Source organism: Lepidochelys olivacea (genome assembly GCF_965140295.1).
Source record: "Lepidochelys olivacea isolate rLepOli2 genome assembly, chromosome: 3".
NCBI lineage: Eukaryota > Metazoa > Chordata > Testudines > Cheloniidae > Lepidochelys > Lepidochelys olivacea.
In genome coordinates, this window is record NC_140413.1 from 160,458,495 (window position 1) to 160,477,671 (window position 19,177).

General features: G+C 41.5%; 1 protein-coding gene across 3 annotated transcripts in view; it reads left to right on the forward strand.

The window, feature by feature from the left end:
- Positions 1-19,177, forward strand: part of TP53BP2 (tumor protein p53 binding protein 2) — an 84,274-nt gene that overhangs the window by 12,336 nt on the left and 52,761 nt on the right. The window lies entirely within an intron of this gene.

Sequence of the window (19,177 nt, forward strand, 5' to 3'; positions counted from 1 at the left end):
TTGCAGAATTGGGGAATTGTATTCTTATGATGCAGCATATTGTCAATTTAAAAACACCCTTCCTATCACGAACCCTGGAAGCTGACTGAAACAAATAGGAATCCATAATCAGGAAGAGAATCTCCATTTATAAGGAGATTACACTTGAGTATCTCAGGCTGAGGTGGTTTGCTTGTTCCAGGGAAGCTAATGTCTCTTCTCCCATTCCTGTCACTCTTTCCTCCTCATTGAGGAGGCAATGATGAGGGTTGATTTAGTCCAGCAGACAAATCAAGGCAGGAGTAAGTGACTTTAATTGGTGTAATTAAAGAGACCACAATCAGTATTGGTGTAGTTAAAGTAGTCAGACTTTCTGGAGAATTATATTGTCATCAGCCCCTGGAAATCTGAGGAAAAATAAGCAATGTATATAGTAGCAAGGTCTTAATTCAAAGATCATCATAATTCAGTAAACATGCTGTCACCAGATAGTAAATCTGTACAAGAGACTACCCTTATCAGCTAACTGCCTGTCTTTGAAGATCATCCCACAGTATCCCCAAACAATTCTGTTCCTTCTTTATTTGAATGCCACCTCCATTTAAAATCTAGTTCTGTCTGTCCTTTCAGTGGTCGGTTGAGACAGGTGCCAGTGCATGAATTGCTGTAGGTGCTCAGACTTCCATTGCATGATGACGCAAATGTTGGTCATTCGGCTTTAAATTAATAAAATAAAGGATCCCTGCAACCGTTACCATACCGTGTTTACTACATAAAGCAATGGATCCGTTTAAATTAGAACGGGTTAAGTGACTTAATTCTAGAGTGCAAATATAGTGGATTTAGAACTCAGCATTTTTAAAGGTTATAACCTATTTTGTTGCTCTACAGGCTCTCATTTCTAATAATTACATTAATCCGGGGGGATGTAGGAGGAGATAGTGGCCCACTGTGAATTGGTGCCTAAACAGCCCCTTGAAAATCTCCTCTGTCGTGTAAACACTCTGAATGGATAGGAACAGAAACGACCTGGAGCCCAAACAGTGCTCAAAACACTTGGGAGCATAAATAATAGCAAACCTTAAAACAATCTCTTGCACTTTTTTGCAGCTTCTTTTATCCGATCGCCCTTTTGATGACTAACGCTGTTTTGTACCAGCAAAAATCATATTTAAATGATGAGATTTTGGAGTCTGTTTAAAAGAGTATTTTTTAACATCTGTCTAAATGTATAGCAACCAAGAATGACATTGAACCAAAATGTACCAAGCGTGACGCTTTAGGAGAGCGGTCGTCTCCTTGGTGTGATGGTGGGACTCTTATGGGCATAAATATCTTCATCCATGCTGCTGAGTGAGAAATAGGAAGGTGATCCTTAAGCATCTTCCAGCCCCTTCTTCCCCATCCCCCTTTTTTAATTCCTTTTGTGGTAACTTTTATATTTTCCTCTGCTTCTTCCCTATCTTATCTCTTCCTTCCACAATAAAACAATCTGACCGAACCCCTTGGCACCAGTCTCATACTCTCTTCTGCCCCAGCCAGTGCAATGCATACATAGCAAGAGTATAATGAATTACCTCTACGTACAGGTAAACTGATGGCACCTTAGAAATGCATGCAGAAGTAGTGACAGGGTTAAAGTCAGAGAATTAAATGATCCATATAAAATTGTCTCACCTTCCATCTGTTGAAGGCCTGTGGGAGTGCAATTTGTACTGTTGTGTTGCGATGAAGAGCTAGCACATTTTCTAAAATAGCATATCTTTCTGCAACATAATTGGTCCCCTTTGCGTGTTTTGCATTCTTACCATAAAGATGAGTAGATGTTGGGAAATAACGTGCGTCATTATGTATGCTGGATAAATAGCTTTGCTGAAGGGGTGGGCGGTTTCACAGATGGAGCTAATGCAGAGACTGTTATAGGCAGAGGCTTCAATTCAGTCTGAAATTCTTGTTGGTCATAATAGCTCTAAGGTCTGGATCTGTGTTGCGATGCAGAGCATTGCAGTGACCAACATTTAGGCGCCCAGACAATCTCAGGAACAACGCTGATCCACAAATCCCGAGTTAGGCGCTAGGCTCCCTATATGATAAATGGAGGAGAGAGGTGCCTCGGAATGTGCTCTACAGAAGCCTACACACTAGATGGGGAGTTGGCTAAGATAGCCAGTGGGAGATGCCAGTGAGAAGAGTGTGTCCAAATGCCTACCCTTCTCATGGAGATAGGCGCCTTTGCTGCAACCCAGACTTGGGCACCTATGATCTACAACTGCAAATCCTTCTCCTGGAGTGAAGTTGCTTAGCAGCCAAAGTTGTTTTTGTGAGAATGAGCCAAGTGCCTGCCTCACTCAGTGCAAAATAGAGGAAGAGGTGGTGCACAGAGAAGGCAATGCCCCTGCCTGCCTCGTAAGTTTTAGCCCAGTGGTTAGAGCACTTACCTGGGATGTGGGAGACCGTTCTCCCCTCTGTGTGAACAGTGTCTCCCACACTTCTCAGAGTGCTCTAACCACTGGGCTATGGGATATCTTGATGTAGATTGCCCTCAGTCTCTCCTGTTGAAGCTGTTCTAGACTTTAAATAATTTAAAGTCTTTGGAGAAAGAGGACGAGACCCTGCATCGCCTACCTCCTAGTGGTTAGGGCTTCCACCTAGGTTACAGAGTCATTCTCACTCTCGACAAATAACTCTTTATTTATCCACAGTGGAACACCTTCAGCAGAATAGGCTGAGCGCCCTCACCACAGAGTATGTAATAGCCCAGTGGTTAGAGCACTCTAAAGAAATAAACATTCAAGGGCCCATTGGATGTTCCCTTGAATAGTAACATAGGAATTACCACACTGAATCAGATCAGTGATCCATCTAGTGCAGTTTTCTTTGACTAAAATACTTCCCTCAATTGTATTATGAGAAAATCTGGTTTTAACTACTTAGGATTTACAGACCCATGCATCTTCAGTAAGTATTCACTACTTTAATGTTAGATAAGGGGAAAAAATGTCTGTCTACAGTATGATGCAGATAAACAGTTGTTTTTGTTCACCCTGAACCACCTTTCTTCATCTGTGTTGCTTATTTAGGTGCCAGTCCTGCAACGGGATCCACGCAGCCAGACCTCTGTGTCTGTGACACCCAGTTGACTTCAGCATGAATTTGATTGTCAGATTGGGGTTTATATTGTAAGCACCCCAGGGCAGGGGCTTTGCCTCCTAATTTGTTTAAGGGCTTGGTATACATTGGATAACTATTAAATATAATTCTGGACATTTTAGCCAAAGCAAGTCACTTAGTAATGTTACCAAAATATTATTTCATAAAATCATTTAATACATGGTATTCAGGGGCTTAACTTCAGGGATATTTTGCATAGAATGCTGAATAATTCTGAGAACATGTTTTGCTGGTCTTTTCTCTACAGTGCCTTGGGTGTGCATAACATTTTACAGACCATGAGCTGTTGTGAATCATGACAGTAAATAATGTCTCACTAGGTTTCCTGTACCCCTATAGTTCAGCAGGTTTTTTTGTCTATTGATCAATAACTTCCTATTCAATTTGTGAAACAATTTTAAAATAAAACTTATTTCTGTGTTGTCCCTGTTTACAAACAACCCCATTCTCCCAGAAAAAAATCACCTGAAATCTGTATTTTGTAGTACATGACAATTTGTTCAGTATGTCAGTTTCTTTAAGTGCTTTCATCACAAATGATCTGTATTTCCCCCCCCCCCCCCCCCCCCGACACTAGATCAGTCTGTGGAAGTCCTGGGAAATCACTTATTATGGTTTTGCTCCTGATCCGTCCATTCATCAGTAATTCAGACTGTGAATGCCTTGTGGGTTTCCTGTTACTGTTGCATGGGTCAATCCACAGGAGGATCAGATGGGGATGGACACTTCATATAAAACATTTCCTTTCCCCTGTGGCTGTTACCAGATGGGGTCTCTGCTTTATTAATGAAGGGCCTGTCTGAAGAGCTGTATGCTAGATTAATTTGCATGGAGGTCAACGGAGTTTTAATAGAGGCAGGTACAATCGAGATAACATATTTGTTGGTTTATCCTCATTCTGGTGTCTTAAAGTGGCACTGTGCTCAGTGTTCATTTCAAATTGATGATAATAAGTTGGCTTTAAAATGCTTTCCAGGTTTACCAGCTCTCCTTGTTAGCAATCTGCCTGGGGGGTCTCCTTGCCCCCACAAGGCATGCCACTGGGCTTGCTGAGTTTGTTCAATAGGGACCGGGTCTTGTCTCTTTCAAAGGGAAGCCCTGTGAATAAGGAGGTGGGACGCACTGCAGAAATGACTTGGTTAGAGTGGCTTTTTCGGCTTGGCTGTTATAGCATCAGGAGGAAGGGGAGTAACTTTATTTCCTCACATCTGTGACCTCCCTGGGGAAGAGGTTGGAGGGTTCCCTTGTTATCCTGGGAATGTACACAAATGTCAGTTCTAGTATCAAAGAGAGGGTTATTTAATACTCTGGAAGGTGCTCACATTCTTGAGGTCACGAGCAAATTAAGCCATCCTGCTCTTCGCTCTTTCACAGCATTACTGTCTTAAAGCCCTGTTTTAACTCTCCTTACTCACTTTTTGCTCAGGTAAACCTCTTTCCGAACTTAGTTGTGTCTGAGTAAGAGATGATTAAGGAGCTTGAGGCAGGGCCTTTTGTTTGACGTCAAGATGGTATAGTGTATAAAGGTCAACAGAGTTCTTTGGTGTCATGTGAAATAGTTCTATTTTTATATGATGCTCAACTGTTTGAGAAAATGCCAAACTTTTGGAATGTGGGAGAATTGCAGATGGTGTGGAATAGCTAGTTCTGTCACTTGGATGAGAATTTTAGGCGAATGATGCTCTTGCTCTAATCCATGAGGATTCCTTGTTACCAGAAATATTCAAAGGTAGAAACCAATTCCCATCGTGCTGTTAATCACTGATATTTTTGTTGTTGTTAGTCCTGTAATCAGGTTAAAATTAGTAACACCAATGACATCACCAGTTGTTGCATAGTTACTAATAGTGCTACAGTTACGTTTAGTGCAAAGCCAGTTTTGCACATGTGTTTAGAAATCTCCGGTTTCTGTTTTAGTGATGTTAGTATCAAGAATGTTTTCTTTATGTGGCAACTGGATATAACTCATCATTCCTCACTCCCTCTTCTATTTTTATCGGTCTGAGGTAGGTATGCTAGGTATTTGAGTAGATACTTCTGTATCCATTTGTCTACATTACAGAACCACCCACGGTATAGGTTCTAACGCTGATTAGCAGGAAGAGGTCCTTTTGATAGAGGGTTGTGTGTGTGTAGGTGGCTCAACTAGGCTGAGGTAAGTGTGTTGTGGGAGCCGTTTAAGAAAACAAAAATCAAGGAAAATTTTCTCTGGTGGTGGTTGTCGTCTCCGTTTTAATACTTGCAACATCAATTTTATGAGAATAAAACATACGTGAATAGATTTAGCCTACTCTTCCCCCAGTGTTTTAGAACAGTTACTAGGCACTTTTTAAAAACGTTTTTTGATAACGTGAAACTGATGTGGAAAAGTTTCTGTGGGAGAGATCCAGTTAGATTATACTGTATAGTGTCTGAAATTGAATAAATAATAGGGATGCTCTCCCACCCAAAGCCTTGAAAAGCTTCTGATATGTTAATGTTCTGAGTTGTTCGGTGCAGTTGTTTGAGTTGTTAGTTTATTTAGGACTCTTTGCTGTGGATCAAGGAGTTGTAGAAAGGGAAATTTAAGATAGAAGAGCTAAGTGACTTGCCCAAGATCATGCAGCAAGTCAGTGGAAGAGCTGGGAATAGATCTCTCAGCTGCTGACTCCTGCTCCTGGGAGTCCTACTAATTGGGACACTCGTGATGTCAGTTTCCTTTTTTTTGGCCACACACAAGTATCACTAAATGTCATTGTCTGACATAATCGTATCATCTCTATGCACACTACAGCAGGGTTTTGTGGTTGTTGATATACGGATGCTAGGGGAACCTTGAGCTGGTTGTGTTCTGGACTGTGCCTCTGAGCAGATTTGGACTGTGACTGACTGGGTGGGGCTGAAAAGAGGTTTAAAATCAGCTTTCTACTGCATGCTCCCCTTACACTCCTCCTTTAATACATTCAACTGTGTAGCTAGTTCTCATACTTTTGAGATCCATTTAAAATGGCACATCTTTGTTTTATCAAGTTTAAGAATTTTTCTTCAGCCTTGATTCTTCAATTCTGTGAGGTGAACTACTAAGCACAAATTTATATTTAAATTTAGACTCTCACTCTGTTTTGTTGTAGTAGTGCAAAACTAAATTTAACAGTTCTCTTGAGCTGAGTTTTAAGGGAGAGTTTCTGGAATTATCTGTCAGTTTCTTGGTGCCAGGGTACCTACTGTGTTTAAGCAATGAGGTTGTGTTTCTTTACAGATATATCATCAAATGAGCTTTTTGTTTTTAATACATTGCTTTGTCATTCCATTCCCTCTGTTTTTACCTTGGGTGGAGATTCTCAATATTACTCTCTGAAACAATCCTTGTGTGAAAAATTTTTCACTAGCTGCACTTCATTACTGTGCCACTCTTGACAAACCTATTTTGGTGAACAGAGGATATGAAAGTAATAATTAGCTCTAAGCAGGTCTTAATCTGAAGATCTCAAAGCACAGCTCTCAAAGTTGGGGTGGGGTGTGGGGGGAGTAAGTGCTATTATCACTTTACAGGTGGTGCAGCTGAGGTAGAGACCATAGAGGGCGCTGTCAATTTGAAAATTCCACTTCCATATAAAAACTTCGTGCCTATTGCTACAAATAGTGTCTAAAATCATTATAACTGAAAGATTAGAGAGAAATCTTTTAGTTTGTTTACATTGTGTATTTGCCAGCTCCTTGTCTGTCAGTTTCACTAGTTTGTTGATCATGTTCACCCCTTCCCAGGCCCCAGAAGGAGGTATTCACCTCTACCAGCAGAAGCAGATCTGAACCTGAAAGAGAACAGGCAATAAGCAGGCTTTGCTCAGAGAAAGGAAAGGGAGAAGTGTTGCTCTCAGGTCCAAAAGACACATCAAAAGAACAACACATACTCCTGAGGGAATTCTGCACCCTGCGCATGCGCAGAATTTGTCCCTTCAGATTTCTTTGCTCCCCTGCAGAAAAATGACTTTCTGACAGGATAGCCACAAGAGCAGTCATTTGACCCTCCCCAGCAGTATGTTTCAGGCAGCCAGGTAAATCACTATGGGGCAGGAGGCGTGACTGGGGAAAGACCCGGCTGGTGGCTCCTACCCTTGCGGTAGGCTCAGCTGCTAGTCCCGGCTGGGCTGGGAAGGATGCTGCACGGCATCCGGGGCCGGGTCAGACCCTCCCACAGCTGCAGGAAGCTCTGCAAACTCCTTCCCCTCCTCCCACCGCTTTCTGTACCCATTGCTCCTCAGCTGCAGGGGGAGGGATTACTGTACAGGAAGCTGCTCCCCCATCTGCCCAACCCCCACACACTCAGAACCCCCTCCCGATGAGCCCCATTGCCCCTGGACCACCCCAATGAACCATCCGCACCTGGATTCCCACCCTGCCGAGCCCCAACCAGCTGCACCTGGATCTCCGCCCCACTCCCCCAGCATCTGGACCCTCCCCCCCCAAGCCCCCCACACGCAGACCCCCTGGCGAGCTCCATCCTATTCCCACAGCTACACTCCCCCACTGAGCCTCAACCACCTTCACCTGGACCCCTCTGCAGAGTCCCATTACTGTTGCACCCAGAACCCCGCAACGAGTCCCTGTGTATCCAGAGCGCTGCCTGCACGCAGATTGCCCCACACAGAAGAACCATCTCGACCCACACCTGGATCCCCCTACACTAAGCCCCTCCACTCATGGATCCTGCCTTGCTGAGCCTACCTGGTGCACCTGGCACAGAAGGGCAGGGCCCTCGGATGTTTCTGGGGCAGGCTCTGTCCTTGGGCTGTGTCAGGGTTGTGTGCAGCCTCAATGCCAAGTTCATGTCCTGGAGAGGAGCTACATACTGTGCAGCCAGTAGCCTGTGCTCCCCAATGCCATGCTGGAGCCTGCACATTTATTTGACAAAATTTGCAGAATTGTAATTTTTTTGGCGCAGAATGGCCTCAGGAGTAAAGAGAGCAGCAGGAATTTGTCCTGACATTCAATAAAGAACTTTTTTTTTTCTTTTTTTTTACAATCTATTTAGAGGGTGCTCCAATGGAAAATTAATTGATTTAAAAATAGATTAATACACTTACAAAAATTCAAATTTTGTCCCTTTTAAGTGGCTTTCCCATTGTCACAAAACATGTCATTGGCAGAGCTTGGAAAGAGAACTGTGGTCTCCTGATTTCCTGTCCAGTGTTCTGGTAAATGGTCTGATTTCCTTTGTCTTCGAAATCATTTTAAATTTTTTTTTTTTTAAATATAGCTGAAATGTGGGTGTTGGAAGGGGTTGTGTTTCACTGTAGCTCATGGAGGAGAGACTAACAGACATTCAGACCTTGCTACTGCTTGTGTAGTGAGTAGCATGTTTTAAACATTAAAAGTAGGATTTTCTAAAGCACTCCGCATTGGCCTTATTCTGCTCTAATTGCTGTCGTTTTTTAAAATGTTTAAGAAGCTTCATTTAAAATTAAATTAAAATGCAGAGCCCCCCGCACCGATGGCCAGGACCGGGCAGCGTGAGTGCCACTGAAAATGAGCTCGTGTGCCGCCTTTAGTACACATGCCATAGGTTGCCTACCCCTGGCTAGAGGATGCCAACACTGGGTGCTTTTGAGTTGCACCCTGAATGTTTGTTTTTGTAAACGAGAATTTATTTGCTACACATTCTACTTTTATAATAAGCCCAATAGTGGCTCCCATATAACTCTCTTGCTGCAGTTGTTGTTTAGGTTTAAGTGAAAGGACTAGACCTAAAACACCCCCCCAAAATTTAACAGTAAGCTTTTGCTACTTGCATTAGAAACAGGTGATAAATTCACCTGTTCTAGGGAAACTTTTTCCCCATAGTCACCTGACCTTACTATGATTTACGGGCTAGAGTTGCATGTGATTTTGGGTTATGGGTATTCCTGTTGCTTGAGGCAGAAGTATCAGTCATCTTTTCTTATCAGTGTGATTTCTAAGTGCGAGATGGAAAAGAGAAGAGTAAATATTTTAAACCCTCTGTAGTATTGCGGACATCAGTTAGCCAGCAACAGGACCGGCTCTAGGCCCCAGCAAAGCAAGCATGTGCTTGGGGTGGCACAATTTTAAGAGTGGCATTCTGGCCACCCTTTTTTCCTTGTGCAGTTGTGCTCTCGGAGCTCGGGGTGGCAAATTTTTTGCTTGGGGCGGCAAAAAACCTAGAGCTGGCCCTCGCCAGCAAGTAGCAAAGTGTGTCTGGTGCAGTTACCACCTCTCCATGATAGTCTGGTCTCCTCAGAGGAAGCATGGGTTAAATGTGCTGCCATCTCACCACTGGGCCTCCTGAAATAAAGTTTATGTACAGATCACAGCTGGTATGGAACCGTATTCATTTGCTATGGACACTGAGAAACATTTAGCTCCTTTTTTCATTGCGGGAACGTGTGCCTTGAAAGGCCAGTGAGAACAATTGAGTTTTTTACAATAGCATCCCACAGGAACTCTTTGAAAGCCTTTCTGCTGGCCAATTGCCATCTAGGAACGCTGTTGACATAACAGCACCACTGCTTTCAGTGGGAGTGGCATGGCAGTTGAGCTTCAGGAACAGTTTTTAAAAAAAAATAAATACAAAGGCTCCTTATGAGTTTGATGTCTGCTGAGAAAAGCAAGACAGTTCAGGCATATGGTTGTTGCTTTCATAACTCCATTCATTATCCTTAGATGTCATCTGTTCCATGCAGAGTATGTTGCAGTACTTAACAGAGGAAGGAGAGAGGCATCTGCAAACTATTTTGCTTGTGTTGAGTAAGTTAGATCCTTCTATTTTAGAGTGCAGTATCTGTTTTTAGAAATGGGGGGGGGGTATTGAGTTTGTATGGCTGAAAAGTGTTAATTGCTCTTTGAACCCTGACTGCTTGATAGGACTGAACACAGACTGGGTTGAGCAATGTAGTGTCTGCCAGAAGGGGCATATGATCCAGAGGACTGGTCTGTCCTTTCACTGACTTCAGTAGGAGGATTGAGCTCTTATTTAGACAGACTGTACAGTTCAAACAGTGGCTGAAGATCAAACCTTCATGCCATCCGTTTTAGTTAAGCTTTTGTTAAGTGTTAATGATACAAAATGGCTGACTAGTTCTCACTGAGAGGACATGCAGAACTGGTTATTGGACACTTGGGGAACATGTGCAGGAAGGGAGTTCCAAGTATAGATGTCATTGTGAAAAGAGTTGTATATTGTATGTTCTATCATAGAATCTCAGGAACGTATTAGGGTTTGTTTACACCCAGGTTTTTTTTTGCACTGATTTAACTAATCAGTAGAAAAACTAATTTAATCAAATTGGTTCAGCCCCCTAGTGTGGATTCAGTTATGTTGATACACAGTTTCATTGAAACAAGCTATAGCAATATAAGACCCCTTATGCCAATATATCTGCATCCATACTAGGGGATAACATTAATTTAACTAAATCACTCTTTCTACCAATTTATTTAAAACCATTACAAAACTGCATATAGATAAACCCTTATTCTCTGTATCATATAGCCAGTGTAACTCTTAAAATCTGAAAATAAAACATTTATAGAAAGTGCTTTGAAACTGTTACAAACCCCAGTTCACGTTAAACATCTGGCTTTCCATACTGATATTACGGACGTGGGTGGTCTGAAAATATAATCACCCTTAAAAGATACCCTTGATCCAAGGCATGCTTGGTTGTAAATTCAGATACAAAACTGAAGTACCACAGTTATGTAGATATAACTTTTGGCTAAATACTTTCACTGAGTACCAAGGCAAAGTGCTCATGTTTGAAGTTTTATTTTAACTGCTCTTTTCCTAATGTCCTGCTTATGGATAGTCTGGCCTGCATGTTCTGTTGTACATAAACTAATAGAATACATTTTTAATAACCGAGGGCTTCTGAGCTCAAGATTCTTTGTAAACTGCTCAGTTCGAGAGCTGACAATAAAAGGAGGAATGCCTTTTTCTGTTGGTCACATGCATCCCAGTGCTCATATTTGATCCAAGTAGGGTAGTTCAAAGTTTTGACTACAGCTTTGGTAAATGGCCCTTTAATGGATTCCTCCCTCTTGTCCTTCCTGGTAGTAGCATAAGTAAAGAACATCAGACTAGGAAACTAATGTGTTTAACAGATTTAAACAATTCTAGATTGACAAACTTCAGAAAATTAATATGGCCAAATTAGATGATGCAGAAAAAGAGACCTTGTGATGAAGGTAGTATCTAAGCTATAATTATGGATCACTTCTGTTTAGATGTACAGACGCACTTGAGATTTCAAACGAGATCTGCTGGAATACAGAAATTGTCATCTGTGAAGTAGGAGGGGCGCGTTGTGTTCCAATTATAACTGTATTTTTCTAGGGAAATTAAGTCCATGGGTTTTGGTCGCACAGTCTCCAGCTACTTCTCAGTGTTGCTGATGTGGGGGAAGAAAAAACTTAAAATAGCAAAAATCAGTGTGTTCATCGTGTATTTTCTGTGTTGTGGTGTTCCAAAATCAGACTGTTTTCACTGTTCTCGACCCTTAAAAAAGCTTCCTCTTAACTGTTTCCCTATATTTATAGAAAACAAGTTGTTTTATCTCCTCTGAAAATGGAACATATATCTCTTCAATGAGAATTTAACCTAATTTAGAGAGTAGAGACTACTGTGTCTTTGGGATTAAAGGTCGAGTTCTATTCTCCTGCAGTACAATTAAAAGGAAGAAGGGCTGTCCTTTATTTAGAACAAGAATAATCTTAACAATTACAGTATTTCCTACTGTACCACTCCTACTTTGCATCATAACTTCCTTTCTCATAGTTATGGCTAAGTGCCACTGCATAATAAACTGAGCTGTGTGCGCAGTGGCTGAGAAGGAAGGATCATACTTTGTGTATCAGGTGTGGCTGTAGGTAAATATTAAACTTATCTGTACACTTTGAGTCTTACCTTATTAAAGTGAACTGCTGAATATGAAAGGAGCTAGGATCATGTGTTTTTTCTTCTAGGAAGGCTATTATGTACCCTCTTGTTTACCTTAATCTCTAAATACAGAGTCTGAACTGGCTGGCTAGTGAAGACCAGATAGACGTTCTGAAGAACTTGATATGAAAAGAATCCTTTTGTTACTGATACAAACTTGGTGTATCAACTTTAGTTGCTGCCTCTCTCCTGTTAAATTGAGAGCTAGAACTACGTACCAATGTGGAATTCTGTTGACCAGAATATAAAAAACTTGCCATTGTACAAGCTGCTTTTTGCTTAGAAAGTTGCAGTCAAGTCAGCAGAAATGTAAGACATTTTAATAGCTGATTTCTTCATGGCTGGCTTGTGAAGATGAAGCATCAGCGTTTGTGTTTTCCAGGGCTAGGTAAGATCCAGGACTTGTTTATAAAGGAGCTTTTACTTACCTGTAAAAACTCACTCCGGGCTGAAACTTTGGATGCAAGGTCTCTGCCTGGAAGTAGTTACATCTGTATATTTCTCTCATACAAATTGCTTTTTCAATTTAATAGCTAAGTGTTCTTATTCACCCTAAAACATTAGCTATTACTGTTTTTGTTTTTTGTACTCTAACTGAAAATAACTCTGTTACCATTTATTTAATTCCAGATATGAATCTGGCTCTTGTAATTCTTCCACCTCCCACACTGTTTTTAAAAGCAGCTACTGCACCTCTGAAATGATGGCTTTCTAGTATACAGCTAAAATGTTCTTCTACATTCTCACTGTACATGGAATCCACTGGGGGAAGAGGAGGTCCCTGCCTTGAAGAGCTTGCTGTCTAATTTAGATACGATACAAACAGTGCTGAGTATGTGATTCTATTACACATCGCTATTAATCTGAAGAATTTCATTTATCAGTCTCATTTTGATGGGACATTAAACTGTATACCATGAAATGTCTCTCCAACACCATTTCCTAGTGCTGCTATAAATATCTAGGGAATTAAAACTAGCTTTTTGTGGTTTAAGAATATTAAAGTTATGTTTGTCTTAAACTCACAGAGAGAGAAACCTCAGAGTTGAATGCTGAAATGACATCACTTGCTTAGACTGATTCACAATATTAAAATAGTTCATGCTTTTTTATAGAGGTGTAGTGTTCTCATGAGTCTACTGGGTTCTTGTATCTCTGCCAATTAGTTGTGTGCCTCAGTTTTCCCATCTGTAAAATGAGCAGACTACTTGCTTGCCTGTTTGTGTTGAGGCTTATTGTTTGTAAAGTGCTTGGATGATAGGTGCTATGTAAGTGGAGAGCGTTATTGCCTCTTATACCATTTGTGATGCATTATACCTGGGCAGAACAGGGCTAGGTTAAATGTTAACCCTGAATTTCATTATTTTTGTAGAGAGACCAGGTGGGTGAGATGATATCTTTTCTTGAATTGACTTGTGTTGGTGAAAAGAGACAAGCTCAAAAGCTACTAGGTGTTGAGCATGGTTGTTCCTGTCCCCACCAGGGACCAAAACACGTTTCCCCCACTCTTGAATGGATATCTGCGGGAGGAGACTGTCTTTAGGTGTCCAAACACAAGAAATTGAACTGAAAGACACATCCAGAAGTAACCTATTTCTATGTCAAAAACTGGTCTCTTTCACCAACACAAGTGGGTCCAACAACAGATATTCCCTTGCTCACCTTTTCTCTTTCATATTCTGGAACTATCACATCTACAACAATGCTACAAACATTATTTATGCAGGGAATTTAAGGCCCTTAATGAACTCCATATTTGAATATAGTGTGTTATGTGAGATATACAGGTTTTGTGTGTATATAGTTTTGTCTTAAAGTATTGCTGCTAATTAAAGGCTGACAAAGTTTCTACATAAGAGCTTTGACTAGAACCTATCTGAAAGTACAGACTGTCCTTTTTACTTAGGTTAATTTCAGGAATTACCTAATCCATGCTGTCAGAGAAACTGCATAATTGAGTTTTCCAGTCAGCACATGCACTTAGGGATTTAAAATATTTGATATAACTGAAGACTTAATTTAAAATATTATGTTGATGCAAAATTATGTAATGGAACTACTTTACAAATTTGAAGATTTTTGCCACCATCTTTTTAGAGCGTAGAAAAAGGAAAACCCAGGCCCTTAAAAAGGGACCCTGCCAAAGTTAAGAACTTCAGAACGGCCATACTGGGTCAGACCAATGGTCCATCTCTAGCCAAGTTAAGAAGACAAGTGTATTTCTTTTTCCCTTAGTTTCTCCAGTACACTTTAATCACTATAGTAATATCGGAAAACACAGCTGTTCTCCGCATACCACCATATCTGCTCAGTTGAATGGCCAATAAACTGCATAATGCAAATATCTTCTTAGCTACTTGAACTTTGGCTTAATACCAGTTAGGAAAACTGATTCTGTTTTTTAAAGTGACAGAGCTGTAGTTTGAGTGGTAGCCAAGTTAGTCTGTATCAGCAAAAAGAACGAGGAGTACTTGTGGCACCTTAGACTAACAAATGTATTTGGGCCTAAGCTTTCTTGGGTTTTAGGCCACGAAAGCTTGTGCCCAAATACATTTGTTAGTGTCTCAGGTGCCACAAGTACTCCTCGATCTTAGAGCTGCAGTTAAAACCCTTTGTGGGCATATAGATCTGCATTTAAGCAGAGCTCAGCAACTTTTTTTAAGAAATAGTTATCCACAAATGTTAGAGCTGGGAAACAGTATATATGCTATATTAAACTACACATAAAAGCTTGTCTGAAATGATACTGTCACTGAATTAAAAAAAAAAAATTGGAGGTGAATCTCAGGAAGTTTATGTGGGTGTAACTTGCATGCTGATGAAACAGAAGAGGGTGAAATTTTAAAGTAGGGTGTAGCCTGCTTTAATGTACACCTTCTGACATCCTCTTTCTAATTGCTTGTCCTGCCACACCACCTCCCTTTTTGGCCTCTTCGATAGGTGTTATGATTCAAATGTAGTGGGTTATATACAGAGAAGATGCTGTGTCAATTACATGGATTGGAATCAAATGCTGTAACTCATGATGAGGGGACTAGAAGGTGCAACTTGCACCAATTTGGATTCCCTTAGATTTGCCTCTGAATCTGGTCTGTTCTTTTATAGAGATGTGAAAAGTTCTTCTTTATAAATATGTGCTTTGCTTTGCCATCTCAACACTTGCAGGTTGTGCATTTCACTTGCATTTCTAAAGATTCATATGCCTGCTCAAAAAATGGTCTCTGGCTGAAGTGAACGTGCACATGTTAGTCATCCCTTCAGTGTCCTTGATGCATCAGATTAAAGTCTCTCCTTTGCTGGAGGAGCCATAATTGCAAAGTTTATTTTCTAGGCTGGACAATACTGCCAGCTGAAATGTACGGTAAACCATGCAGGAACCTGCATTGCTAGATCTACCATCCATCTCTGGCATCTGGTGAATATGCCACGAGCTACACTGCTGGGATCCAGTGCTTTTACACTTAAAACCCCTTCATAAATCACAAAACAAAATATTCAGTCATGATTGTCCAAGGAGTAGAACAAAATAAATGGCAAATAACACTCTGTACACTCAAGTCCACGTAGGTCCTGTGTATGCTAGAAAATAAGATGATTTTTTGGCACCTGACCGGTCATAATTCTACACATCTTAGACACTGCTGTAGACAAGGCAAAGTGTCCACGATCAGTCCTTTTTAATACTGCCACCACGTGTTGAGCATGGTTGATCCTGTCCCCACTAGTGACCAGAATGCATTCCCCCATACATAAATGGATATATATGTGGGAGGAGACGGTCTTTAGGTGTCCAAACTAGAAATTGAACTGCAAGACACATCCAGAAGTAACCTATCTCTATCCCAATGGAGGATATTAGCAAAACAGAGAATTTCAGAGCCTGATGTTCAGTGAGGCCCAGCACCTGGAGCTCCCATTGACTTCAGTTGGAGTTTTGGTAAGTTAACACTTCTGTAAAACAAGATTAAACTTGGCACAGAGCTACTTGCAATTGTCAGAGCTTTCAGCCTCATTGGGTATTGTCTGTAATAGATCCTCAAATGCTGACTCTTTTCCTCCACTTCTTCAGACTGAATGGTTTGGTTTACCTGTTACAAGTCACTTTTCTTTTGTCGTAGTAACTCATGCCCATTTGGAGAGGTGGTGTCCAATTTCTTGAGTTTTGGGGCCAAACATATTTCAAGAAGGTCAAGGGCTACAGCCAGTACTTTGGGTCAGTCTCTCTGGGCTCTTATGGTCCATTTATGCCAATTATGTTGTGCAGAGCACCAAACATCCTTTGCTGGCAATTCCCCAGTGGTATGGTGCCAATTTACTCCACTCCCATGCCTCTCTCCCCACAGCCTCTGCCTAGGGGCTATGCTGGGATGTGGAGCAGCATGTCAACAATTGGGTTGGGAGAGTGACTGGTGCACGCTACGTGTCAGCTATCCCCTGCTGGTGTGTGGTCTCTTGGGGAGCCTTGCCAGCTTGTGTAAGTTAGAGCAGCCACCAGGCTACTATAACCCACCCATGCCAAAGCAGTCAATCAGGGAGCTATAAAAGATTTCTGGTTCTTAGCTTCTCCCTTCCCCTGTTCTGTGTTGTCGTAGGTTGCAGTGATAGGGAAGGCAGCCATCTTTGCTAGATACTCCCTTTAGGCTCAGGCAGAGCCAGGCAAGCTCTTACTTGGCTCTTCCTGGAGTTTATACAGCCTACCAGGCAATGGAGCAGCCAGTGCTGCTTTCTCTTCCCTCCTCAGTAATGCAGTAGATGGCCTGTGTGGGAGTTGCTGAATAGCAGGGAAGGGGTGGCTCACATCAGAGCAGCAGGTAGTTGGGTAGGCCATGCCCCCTACTACATCCTGGGGGTTGATCCAAACACTTCAGTTAATTACTTGATGTCGCTCTGGAAATACACTTTCAATTTGTCAATGAATACAAATATTCTGACATAGTCATCGCTAAGGGAGGTTGAACACCCTGGTAAAGTAGTTTATCTGGGATTTTCAGGGTATAAATGGGCAACTTGTGACCCTTTCTGAACAGTTGTCTCTGTGTATGTAAACCTCAAGATTAGCAGTGGGACTTATTTATCCTCATTTGAGGAGTGAATAATCTTGTATTAGGTTGGCTGTCTGAGGTTCCATATAATACCCATGATTATGCTTGTTTTAATTAAAAACATTCCCAGCTGAAAGTGAATCACTGAAAACAAATGTCCCTAGATGCAGCACATTTTGCAGATACACAGGACCTGGGAGATAGTTTTGTGTGCAGTCATTTTAAGTGTGAAGTGGTTGGGGCAGTCATTGCTAATGCTACAAAAGGTGGTCTATTGTACATTCCTGTAAAACTCCAGGTTTTCACTGCAGCTGCACAGCTGGCTGAGCTTAAGGAAAACAAAACTGTTTTTCTGGTTTCTGGTTCTGTCTCTGTGATTACATGGTAGCTCTGCCTGGTGGAATGTCACTTCCCCACCTTCAAACTCTCTCCTTAAAATAGTGTGCATAAAATGTGTGTTTTCGAGTTCTGTCGTGGAGCATTGTTGTAAATTTAAAGTTGAACGTCAAAGCTTCAATTTGAAAGCTTTAAATAGAACCAAACTACCATTGACACATTATTGGCAGTTTCCCATAAACTGCACAAAGTCATGATGGCCTTTTCCACATTAGATACATATGGAACGCTAACCACTGTAGCATGCCTGTAACACACCTCTAGTCTACATGGAAACGTGCCCCCAATAGTGCTCAGTGTTTAAACTAAGAGTCCTACGCTGTGTGGCTGCATACACTGCTGGCACATAGCACGAACTTACTATCTGCTTCCAGCCAAGGGTGGGAGAGGGAAGGAGAAGGGCCTTCATGGCTTACAACTTCCTTCTCTCTTTCTGTGTGTGGGAAATAAATGACTTCCTGAATTTCATCTTAAAACCGAAGAGTTGAATCTCTTGCCCCCATTTTCCTTCCTCCCCCCCCCCCCCCATTCCTTCAGTACCACACATTTGTTGTTACCACCTGTGCATTTCACACACTCTCCCCACTCCCTTTTATCTTTCTTGTCTCTTCACTCCCATTCTGTTCCTCATCCCATTTATCTTTTCCCTTGCTGTCACTGTGATGCAGTGACTAAGAAATGGTGCCAGGGGATTTATGGGAGTTCCCTTAGGAATTCTGGGAGTTGTGAGCTCTTTTTCCTCAGTTCCTTTTAACTCTCTTACTGCTTGCGGAAGGCCTTTTGAAATTTCTCAGATGCCACTGCTTCAGGGAGCAGTACCAGGAACTGTAGACCTACTGGGCTGTCAATACTTGGGTGCAGTCCCATCAGTTTAGTTACCAGTGGTTTAGTACTCCAGTGCAGATACAGCCTAGGAGCTGGCAATTCAACATACCCACTCCAGGTGACTGTGTAACCAGAAATGTTGTATACTGTAGTTTTGAAATCCCTTAAAGTAGTAGAATATCTTAAATTTGACAGTTTTACATGTAAGTAAGATGGCTGCTGCAACTTGTTTTGAGGGGAAGGAACCCAGGCATTTGAAAGATCCTTGACAAAGTAAACAAGATTTTTCTCAGACAAATGCACACCTTAAACTATGTTCATCCTTTCCTCAAAAGATTAAGTCCTCAATATGGTGAGCCAAATTTGTCTCTAGTGAGTACAGTGACGCCAGGCATGAGTTTGACCTTCTGTATCTACAGAAAACAACTGAATAAGTACATGCTGTAATGGCTCCCTTTTTAAAGTTAGAGGGAAACAAACATTTCCATTGTACCTTGCTTGAGTCATCGTTCAGGCCCAGCATATTTTGAATCCTTAAACTATGGTTCATAAAGAATCTTCACCTGTCCACTTTTACCCCATATGACTTTAACATAGCTTTGGGGGTAGGGAGTGAGAATAAACATGGCTGGCTTCCAAGATCCAGTCTTTTTGTTGACATGAACATATTTTGCTAGGAGACGTACAGTTAAAATGTTCAATCGGTTTAGCAGAGTAATTGCTGTTGTGAAGACATTTGACAGATTTATGATTTTGGAAGTTGTCTTTCAGCTAGTGCTGAAATTAAAATTCAGAGGAACTCCAGGAATGAAATAAACCTATTTAATTTTTG